We start from the raw sequence: 11203 nt of genomic DNA, 5'->3' as shown, positions 1-11203 counted from the left end.
TGGTTTAGCTGGTCAGACAGCCTGGTTGTACTGGTTGACCAGCATACCAGAATCCAAATACAACATATGGTCGTTTTGGTGGTGATCAGCATATTAACATCTATTACAGCTGACCAATGTAGTTCTTCAGTTCATTTTGATTAATATTACTTACTAGAATAGTAGACACTGGCTTTCGGCTAATGTTAGCTGGTAAACTTTCCTCAGTGGCTACCTCTACCACTGTTGGTTGTCCTAAAATTTGTATCTAAGCTACTTTTGTGCCACTTTGTGTCACTGACGTCATTTTTCCTTCATCAAGGTACAAACAGTGTAAATGTTCCCCCAAAGGTTCTACAGTGGTTTTAACTTCTGATTGTGAACCTTAAATCAGTTTTTCCAGGTGAAAAGTTGGTATTTATACCTTTTCATAACCGAATGTTTTAAAACAGAACAGTAGAACAAAAGCCGGGAGGCGAGGCAGGGTGTGTGGAGTCAGTACAGCTTAGAACATATCATTTCAGTGGATTATGGTTTAGTTATGTTCCCTGACTGAAGGTACTGAGGTGGAGCCTAGAGGGTCCCACCACAGTGACCAGAGGGGAACTGACCCAGTGGCAGTCTAAATAAATAACATAATAATAAATAAATAAAAAACAGAATACGACAATTTGCGAATCCTTTTCAACCGATATTCAATTGAATAAACTACAAAGACAAGATATTTAATGTTCAAACGGATAAACTTTATTGTTTTTTGCAAATATTCACTCATTTTGAATTTTATGCCTGCAACATGTTACAAAGAAGTTGGCACAGGGGCAACAAAAGACTGGGAAAGTTGAAGAATGCTCAAAAAACACCTGTTTGGAACATTCCACAGTTGAACAGGTTAATTGGAAACAGGTGAACTGAAGTTGTACATCAAGCAAGAATGGGAAAGAATTCCACCTACAAAGCTTCAGCAATTAGTGTCCTCAGTTCCCAAACGCTTACTGAGTGTTGTTAGAAGGAAAGGTGATGTAATACAGTGGTAAACATGCCCCTGTCCCAACTTCTTTGGAACGTGTTGCAGGCATCAAATTCAAAATTAGTGAATATTTGCAAAAAACAATAAAGTTTATCCATTTGAACATTAAATATCTTGTCTTTGTAGTGTATTCAATTGAATATAAGTTGAAAAGGATTTGCAAATCATCACATTCTGTTTTTATTTATGTTTTACACAACGTCCCAAATAGTTTGAAATTGGGGTCGTAGTAATAAAGGCAAATTGAAAAAATAAAAGAACCACAACAACCTAATCTGCAGGAGAAATTCAGCGCAGGTAAATGAAGTCAGAGGGGAGGCTGACTGTCTACATACATCAAATCTGTGATCCAAATTACCCAGATTCAATGGAAGCTCTTAATTCAGTGCATCATGGTAGAGATACGTTTGTGGTGCTTAGCCAGTGTAATTCTGTCCATATGGTGTTTTTTTTTAAAGGAACACTATGTAACAAGAGACTAAATTGCCAGTAGTTTTTAGGCGAATCAGCCTCTCACATAACTGTTCTAACTGTAGGACAGAAAACAGGTCAAGGTGCATTGCAGGTCGAAGTGTGATGATTTGAGTTTCAGATATATTTGACTGTTTAGTCAGTTTGCCAACAACAAACACAGCCTGCCCATTTCCCCAAACACAGATTAAGCCTAATCCGAGACTAAATTAATTTCCATTGCAGATTTATTGGCACGACAATTTAGTCCAAGGCTTAATCTTAATCTTAACGTAAGCATTAAATGCAATTTTTACCTGTTTTGGAGCCTCTCAGTATCTACACCTCAGATGTTTCTACACTCACTGTCCATTTATCAGCTCCACTTACTGTATAGGTGCACTTTGTAGTTCTACAGTTACAGACTGTAGTCCATCTGTTTCTCTGATACTTTGTTACCCTGTTCTTCAGTGGTCAGGACCCCTATGGACCCCCACAGAGCAGGTACTATTTGGGTGGTAGATCATTCTGATTACTGGATTATATGGATTATATTACAAAAACATCTGAGAGGATGCATTACAATGGAAGAATGACCACTAGGTGTCGCTGCAGAAAAAGGTTGTCCAAAACAGTTTATTCCATATTCCAGCTCAGTACTCTTATTCAACACTTATTACACACTCTTTGTTGATAATACTGCCTTAGAAGGGCCAGACTGTGATTTATTATGGGCTACTGTTCAAAGCTGTTTCTGCACTTTTGACTGTCCATATCATCAGAATCAGAAGCAGAATCCTTTGTTGATCCCAGAGGGAAATTCCAGTTGTTACAGTTGCAACCATTTATGTAAAAGAATAAACACTTTAATAATTTAAAACAAAGATAAAGAGAAATTTGCAATATGTACACAAGATTTAGGTTCTTATGAATATAGTAAAGTGGTGGTGACTGTTATAATAAATATTAAACATCTAGTATAAGGCAGTTCAAATTATTGTACCTCTGAGTTTTTACACATAATTATTATTATTACACATATGAACAGTTAGGTATTGAGTTTTGCACAGATGAACCACACTTTGTGAATCACACACTGAGGGAGGAGTTATAGAGTTTGATGGCCACAGGTAAGAATGACGTCCTGTGGCGCTCTGTGGTCATTTTGATAGAATGAGTCTTGCACTGAATGCGCTCCTGTGTCTCATCACTGTGTCGTAGAGTGGGTGGGAGCCATTGTCCATAATGGCCTGAAGCTTAGACAGCATCCTCCTCTCCGACACTGCCTTCAGCAAGTCCAGCTCCACACCCATAACATCACCAGCCTTGCGGATCAGTTTGTTGAGTCTGTTCGCGTCTGCCACCCTCAACCTGCTTCCACAGCATGCAACAACATAGAGGATAGCACTCGCCACCACAGACTCATAGAAGATCCTGAGCATAGTCCAGCAGATGTTGAAGGACCTCAGGCACCTCAAAAAATAGAGACGGCATTGGCCCTTCCTGTAGAGGGCGTCAGTGTTCTTAGCCCAGTCCAGTTTATTGTCAATATACACACCCAGATATTTGTAATCCTCCACAGCGTCCACACTGACCCCCCTGATGGACACAGTGCCATGCGACAAAGTCCTTCACCGTTGCCCTGTACTCGTCCTCATCACCCCTGCTGATACATCCAACTATTGCAGAGAATAATGAATATAATGAACTATACAAATAATATATATAACGTATTATTATACATATAATGAACTATACAAAATTACAATTCATTTTTCACTTCAAACATTTTTAATCTGAATGAATCTGGATTTGCAACCTTCTAATTTATGTTTTTCCTTGAAAGACATATTTACAGAAGAAGTAACTGTATTTTTTTCATTATGTTCATTATTTTTTTTTATATAGTTATTAAATAGTTATATAGTTATTTATTTTTATATAGTGCAGCTTCAGTTGAAAAGATGTCATTTTGTAATTTAGTAACGTTTTCTTCATTTGAAGATTGAAATCCCCTAAAAAAAATAACCTAAAATATCATGAATTACATTAGCTGAGTACATTTAGCAGCAGTTTGATATTCGAAAATGATTTATGGGACTAACTAAAAGTGCCCATAGTAACAGAAATACCCATAAATATGTCATCTCAGGACAGCCTCTCTTAAAAACAAATGAATGGATATAGAACTAAAGGCAAATTGAAAAGAAAAAAAAACACAACAACCTAATCTGCAGGAGGAATTTATAATCACAGATCCGATAAGCAGCTCTGGTCATCGGTTAATCACACATTCATCTTAATTTAATGCATTTAAGGTGAGTTTATGATGGGAAAATCAAAGCACCTCAGTAAGTTTAATAACTCGTGCCCAGTGTTTCTGAAACAGGTCGACAGCTGGCCTGGAGAGGCTTAGACCACCAATTACCCAAAGTGGACCGGCACCCATCTCTCTCTCTCTGTGTCTCACGCTCAGTGTTCACCATGCACATCTGTCCCCCTCCGCAGGCACATCTGTAAAAAACCCTCTTCTGCACTCTCTAGCCAGAGCCAAGACATGCTCTCCAAAACATGCTTGATTAAAACGTTACGCAACGCTTTCAGTTGCTCTGCTTTACCCGCCGCCCTCTGCACTCACTTTAAATCCTCACTTTTTAAACTCTTAGACGTGGCAGATATTATCACACTGTCACATCTATCACCTCATATCATACCTATTAGACATGGAATCTCTGGACGCCCTGCGACACCATTGTAGAACGCTAATAAGCATGTTTACAATGTTTATAGTGATGGTTATGTTTTTCTTTTAGGATGGAGTGCCCCTTCAAGGTAAAACCACCAAGCACATGACAGAAACGTGTGCCAGGACATAAAATAGAACGGTGTGTTAATGTGGCGCTCACTATTTTTAGAACCATTGCAAAGAGTTTGTTATAGTGGGTGGGATAGTGTAGTGGGTAACACCTCTGTCTTCCCCACTGTAGACTGGGTTTCAAGGCCCCAATTGGGGACCAAGCCTACACTATACCAGTAAGAGTCCTTGGGCAAGACACCACTTTCGCCTACATGTGTAAAATGATCAAATTGTAAGTCGCTCTGGATAAGAGCGTCAGCCAAATGGCAATGCTAATGTCACTGGCATTTATGCTAGGGGAATGTTTTCATACTCGCCAGAGAGAAATATCAGCTTTGTTCAACTCTACACACGATTTTGTGTAACTGCAGATGTTTGAATGAGTGTGAGCTCAGAGAAGTGCTCTTAATTCATTTCAGCAAAAGTAGTGCTAAGCAAAGCTAACGAAGCAACTAGCCATATTAGCCACTATGAATTAGCGATATTAGATGCCCGCCTTGCACCAAAAAGAATGACATGGTCTGAGTTTTAAACATTCCCATATGGAAATCTGATATATGACAATATATAGATTTCAAATATATAACATTTATTAGTGTTATGTCCTGTGTCTGGGTGTTTACTTTTCTTTCTCTCTCTCTCTCTCTCTCTCTCTCTCTCTCTGAGTGTTTTCAGGTGGTCATTGCTGCATGGCTGACACCTCGTTTTTCCTGGCGAATGATTGATTGTTCCAGTTGGCACCAGTTATAAAAGGTCTTTGATGTTGGAGTCATATGGAGCAGCTTTTTACTTATTCGGTCTCGCTGCCTGCCAGTCGACAGACCAGTTATTGCTGATTTACTGGCCTACAGGTACCTGTGGGCCAGTGAAGACACTTTGGTAATTTTGTTTCTTGTTTTAGAAAGGAAATGTCGGGGTGCCCTGCCCTTTTTGTTTGATCTGTTGGACTTTGTTTACTGGTAGTGTAGTGAGGGCAGTGTTTTTGTAATTTCCTTTCCCTTTCTTTTGTTAGTTAAGCTACTTATATATTCTTATTGGCTTTTATAGGCTTATTTGTTTGTTATTTTGGGCTTTGGGCCTCCCTGAAGTTATGTTTCCTTTATTTTTTTTGGTTTCTTTGCTTCAGTTGACTGCTGAGAATAATTTTGATGACTGGATGAAAGTGCAAAGAATCGAATAAATTGTCAAATCCATATCTGATGTGTTTATTATTATTATTTATTAATTCGATTTTTTTTGTTCTGGTCTGGTGTCTGTACAGGCAGTCTTGCTTCCTCTTTGTGTGTCTTACCCCTAGGAGAAGTAACATTAGCATATATGAGTTTCCCTTACATGTCCATGTATGCAACTGATATTAGTCGCATATGGCATATAAAACACATATATGGTAACTTTTTAAAAATTGGCCATTTTAAAATATGGAGCATATATTTCAGCCATATATCAACATTTGCACACATTATATGTGTAACACATATAATGAGGCATTATAAGCTGCCTCAGTCAGAGACTGCCTCTACCAGTGCAGTTTCTAAAGCTTTACTGTCCAGTCTTCAAACAGAGATCCTCTTAGCTTTTATTTGGTATGTAGCTTATTAAATTGTAAATACTGTTTGGCCAGAGGAGGACGGGTCTCCCCTTGTGAGTCTTGGTTCCTCTCAAGGTTTCTTCCTCCAGTCTGAGGGAGTTTTTCCCTGCCACCTGGCTTGCTCACTGGGTGATATATGTTGTAACTGTATGTTTCCAAACTTCTGTAAAGCTGCTTTGTGACACCATCGCTGTAAAAAGTGCTATACAAATAAACTTGAACTAAATTGAATTGAATTGTAAATTCCACAACGAATGGACCAAAAGAAATGTCCCAATGTCCTTTTAGCCTTCATATTATAAACAAAGGGCTTTAGGTTTACATTGATTTTGAGTATTAAAAACACCTGATATTAAATATGCAACTAATTTTTAAATTAAAAATAAAGCCAGTCTTGCGTTTCAGAGTTTTAGCACTGAGCCTGAACAACTGCACTTGTTTTCAAGATCTCTATAATTAAAAAAAAGCTAAATTTAGCAGGCGCTGGGTACATTATTGTTTAAATGTATAAAGATATCAAATTTCTGTCAGCATTTCATGTCAAACAATGGCATATCTGAGTAGCCAAGAGTCTCAACAACACATGTCACATGTCAATTACTTTATAATCGTAATTGTAATTGACCCAAAAAAAAAAAATACCCCAAAAGGTTCATTGTGGTTATTAGTCATGGCACACCAAATGGTGGAGAAAGACACAACCATCAAATACCAGCTGGCTCTGTGATATGACTGGGCCTTGTGCGTTGTTGCTAGCCACCCTACAGCGAGGTTAGTGGCTTAATGAAGATGAACGCAGGAATATTAATAAAGAAAACAGGGCAGAAGGCCAATGAAAGAGAGTGGAACGTAACAGCCTCTGCCACTGATTCGCTTCTCATCTGTCCAACATCCAGAACACTTGTGGCCTCTCTCCATCTCATTAATCCAAATTAATCCCCCATCTCTCTTTTTGAGCCATGTGAGCGGCGCGTGTCACCGCTGGGGGTAGTAACCCTTTCCTGTAATCAGATTTTCTCCTTCTGCTATTTCTCTCTCTTTTCCTCTGAGTTAGGATTTGATTGATTCCCTGGAATCCTGTTTCCATAGCGGATATGGATGGCCTGCTAATTCCTGGAACTCATAATCAGAGACCAGATAGCAACTGGTGCGTTTGGATTGAAGGCTATTCAGATGGACTCTACATGTTTGGTTTATCGCTGATGTCATTGTATTGTTTATGTCATACATGTTGATTCCCTTTAACCCTTTAAGGTTCAGGGCGAAAACGCAGCTATTTCTGCTGTTTAGGGCACTTTTTTTTTAGCTAAAACCAGGCTTTTTAATGCCGGGGCTGCATTTATTTTAAAAAATATGACCTGATGATGCAGAAATTTTATCATCGTTTATTTTATATGTGCCACTAATGACCTTTTTCAGTAAACACATGAACAGACCTCTGAAGAAACGTTCTTCTGTAGAGATGGTTCTTCAGAAGCACGAACACTAAATGAACCCTTTGCCTGATTAAAGGCTTCTTTGCATCATGAAATGGTTCTTGATTGACAGAAAATGTGCTGTTGATGGTTCATCCCTTTTGAGCGCTATTGATATAGAACCCACATTCTCCACCAATCTGAAGAACCCTTTCATGATGCAAAGAACCCTCTAAGCATGCAAATGGTTCCATGAGTATTCAGGGTTCTTTATAGAAGCATTTCTTTACTAAAGAACCCTTGAAGAACCATCTTTTTTGAGAGCGAGTATAAGGAACTCTGGGTCTAAACCATTTTCCTTTATGGGAAAAATCAATGGTATTTTCAAAAATCACTGCTGTCTCACGCTGTGGTGAATAAAACTCTTCCGAACGTGATCTGTTTTGCCGTACGAACACTCCTCCATTTATCACTGGATCTTCGGAATTACAAGGTCGTTAAGGAGTAGGAATATGAATATTGCCACATATTGCCGCATTGCTGCACATAGAACTGACCTCATAATACCGGCAAAGTCCAATAACTCTTCCTAAAAATTTTGCTAAACTTTTCTTAGGAGAAAAAATATTTAAATAAATCACATTTACTATGCACTTCCACTTATACACCCAGGCACAGTGTTTACAGTGTTTAGTCAATTTGTTCATTCACTGGACGTGACATGCAATGCTGCATCACCTGCATAATATTTATGCAGTTTTTCTTTAAAATGCAGTATTTTATGGTTGTTTTAGTATATTTCATTATATACACTGTATTTCCAAAAGTATTTGCTTGTCTGCCTTCACACGGATATGAACTAGAGTAACATCCAATTCTTAATCCATAGGGTTTAATATGATGTCGGCCCACCCACAAGGGTTAGGGGAATTATGGGAATTTTTGACTGTTCTTCCAGAAGCACATTTGTGAGGTCAGACACTTATGCTGGACTAGAAGGCCTGGCTTGCAGTCTCCGCTCTAATTCATCCCAAAGGTGTTCTATCGGGTTGAGGTCAGGACTCTGTGCAGGTCACTCAAGTTCTTCCACACCAAACTCGCTCATCCATGTCTTTATGGACCATGCTTTGTGCACTGGTGCGTTGGGAGCATGAAATTGTCCAAACTCTCTTGGTGCTGAAGCATTAAGAGTTCCTTTCACTGGAACTAAGGGGCCAAGCCCAACTCCTGAAAAACAACCCCACAACATTAATCCCCCCTCCACCAAACTTTACACAAGTACTGTTCTCTTGATAACTGCCAAACCCAAATTTCCAGATGGGGAAGCATGATTGGTCACTCCAAAGAACACGTCTCCACTGCTCTAGAGTCCAGTGGCAGCGCTTTACACCACTGCATTCCACGCTTTATATTGCATTTAGTGATGTAAGGCAGGGATGCAGCTGCTCGGATATGGAAACCCATTCCATGAAGCTCTCTACGCTGTTCTTGAGCTGATCTGAAGGCCACATGAAGTTTGAAGTCTGTAGAGATTGACTCTGGAGAAAGTTGGCGACCTCAGCGCACTATGAACCTCAGCATCATTTTACGTGGCTGAGTTGCTGTCGTTCCCAGTCGCTTCCACTTTGTTATAATCCCACTGACAGTTGACTGTGGAATATTTAGTAGTGAGGAAATTTCACGACTGGACTGTTGCACAGGTGGCACATTTATCATTCCTTTATACAAACAGCAAATTATGTGGAGCACTATAGCAAATTATTCTATACAACTGTCTGCTGTTTCCCAAATTCTCAATCACTTTTGTCATGCAAATCACAATATATTATACTTTTCTCTACTAAACTGTCCTACCCCACCAAAACACCTAGCCATTAGTTCATTGTATACATCATTATAATCAAAATAGTTAAGCCAGTTGTCAGGACCTAATAAGCAGATTTTATACACTTCTAGTGGACTTTTTTGTAAATATTGTTTGAACTGGTGATTAGCTCTCTGGTGAATCATGACTTTTACTAATGAAGGGGAGTGTCTGATGTTCTAGATCAACCCATGATCAAGCAGTTTTCTGAAACTACTCTAAGGTGCATCTCATGAACCTTCATTTGGCAAACATATGTAGACTAAACAAAACACAGTTCTACAATTTCTAACAATGGAAGATCCACAAAGAAATGACCATGCTCAACAGCCAGAAGTAAGAAGAGCAGTAAGAGTGCGTGGAAGGGGAGTAAGGAGGCATAACAGAGGGAGAGGTAGAAGAGGCCATGGACATAGGCAAGTTGCAGATGAAATAAGGGCCTTACTTCTTGTGTACCACACAGGTCTGCAGGGCTCCCTCACAGGGGTGGCAGAGGTTCCCTTTTTACACCTCAGCAGGAGGATGCCATCTGTGAAATGGTCATAGCTAATAATGCTATTAGACTTGGGGAGATCCAGAGTGCTATTATAGACAACCATGACATCTCTGAAAACATACAGTCAGTAAGCATCTCAACTATTGACAGAGTGCTTAGAAAAAAACAGATGAGAATGAAACAGTTGTACCGTGTACCATTTGAAAGGAATGGTGACAGAGTGAAGGAGCTTCGCTATCAGTATGTGCAGGTAAATCATCTACGTGCGTACACTACCCATTTCAGTAAATAGTTCATTGTGTAATGATACAATACAGTACATTTGACTAACATGTACATTTGATGTGATCTTCAGTGAATTCGGTTAAGATTATAACTTTATGTAATTTGTTTTTGTATCTTCTGAAGTGTAGAGTATAATGGAGCTGGAATCAAGTGAGCAACCTCATCGATTCATATACGTGGATGAGGCTGGCTTCAACCTGACAAAAGGCAGAAGGCGTGGTCGAAATATTATTGGACACAGAGCCACTGTTGATGTACCTTTCCAACGAGGGTGTGCTAACTCACATTCCCACTTTAGTGCCATACAACACACAGCATCTCGTCACATTCATAGATACACTCTACAGGGATCTAATCCCAGATGGTGAGATGGCTCTACATGATCGTGAAAATGCTCCAAATTTAACAAATTATGTGGTAATTTGGGACAATGTGAGATTCCATCATTCAAACACCATCAGGCAATGGTTTGCAACCCATACTCAGATGACTCTGCTGGCTGCCATGGATGCAGCATGTGAAGACATCACAGCAGAAGCTTGCAGAGGCTGGATTAGACATTCCAAAAGATTCTTTCCACGCTGCATTGCAAGGGAAGATATCCGTTGTGGTGTGGATGAGAATATGTGGCCCAACAAGAGCGTCAGGAGGTATAGAAAACAGCACTGTGATTTGTACTGTACAATGCTGCTTGTTTCCTAGGTTTAAATTTCTGAACATTTTATTCTTTGTGCAAAGTAATGTTTTTCCAGACTTGTCTTTTGTTTGTTTATTTTTTTGTTACAATGACATGATCCATCAATAAATTTCTTTACAAACAAAGAATGCATCAATGGATTTCTGTTCATTTTCTTACAATCATGCTCCCATAAACAGTAATGTGTAATTTTATCCTGCTAAAATTGACATATGCTTTATAAAGCATGTTCAATCTGTCATCAAAAGAACAACATTGAGAAAATCCTTACAGAGTAAACATGATTACAGGACTAATCATTTTGACTGTCTTGTTCGTAATCAGTGATTGAAGAACTTTTAATTGTGACGACTCTGACATGTTTACTGATATAAGTACTTACCTTTGGGGAATGAACAAAGGATTGTGAGTGAGGTACAGGCTTTAGGTGGCCAATCATTGTGTGGTGCTGTTTGAACAAATTGTTTTGAGAAATGCACACATTGTGGTGCAAATATTAATCCTGATTTGAGAAATGCTCCAAAGCGACTGAGAAAAACTGT

This window comes from Pygocentrus nattereri, chromosome 13 (assembly GCF_015220715.1).
Source record: "Pygocentrus nattereri isolate fPygNat1 chromosome 13, fPygNat1.pri, whole genome shotgun sequence".
Taxonomy (NCBI): domain Eukaryota; kingdom Metazoa; phylum Chordata; class Actinopteri; order Characiformes; family Serrasalmidae; genus Pygocentrus; species Pygocentrus nattereri.
This window is presented reverse-complemented; position numbering follows the sequence as displayed.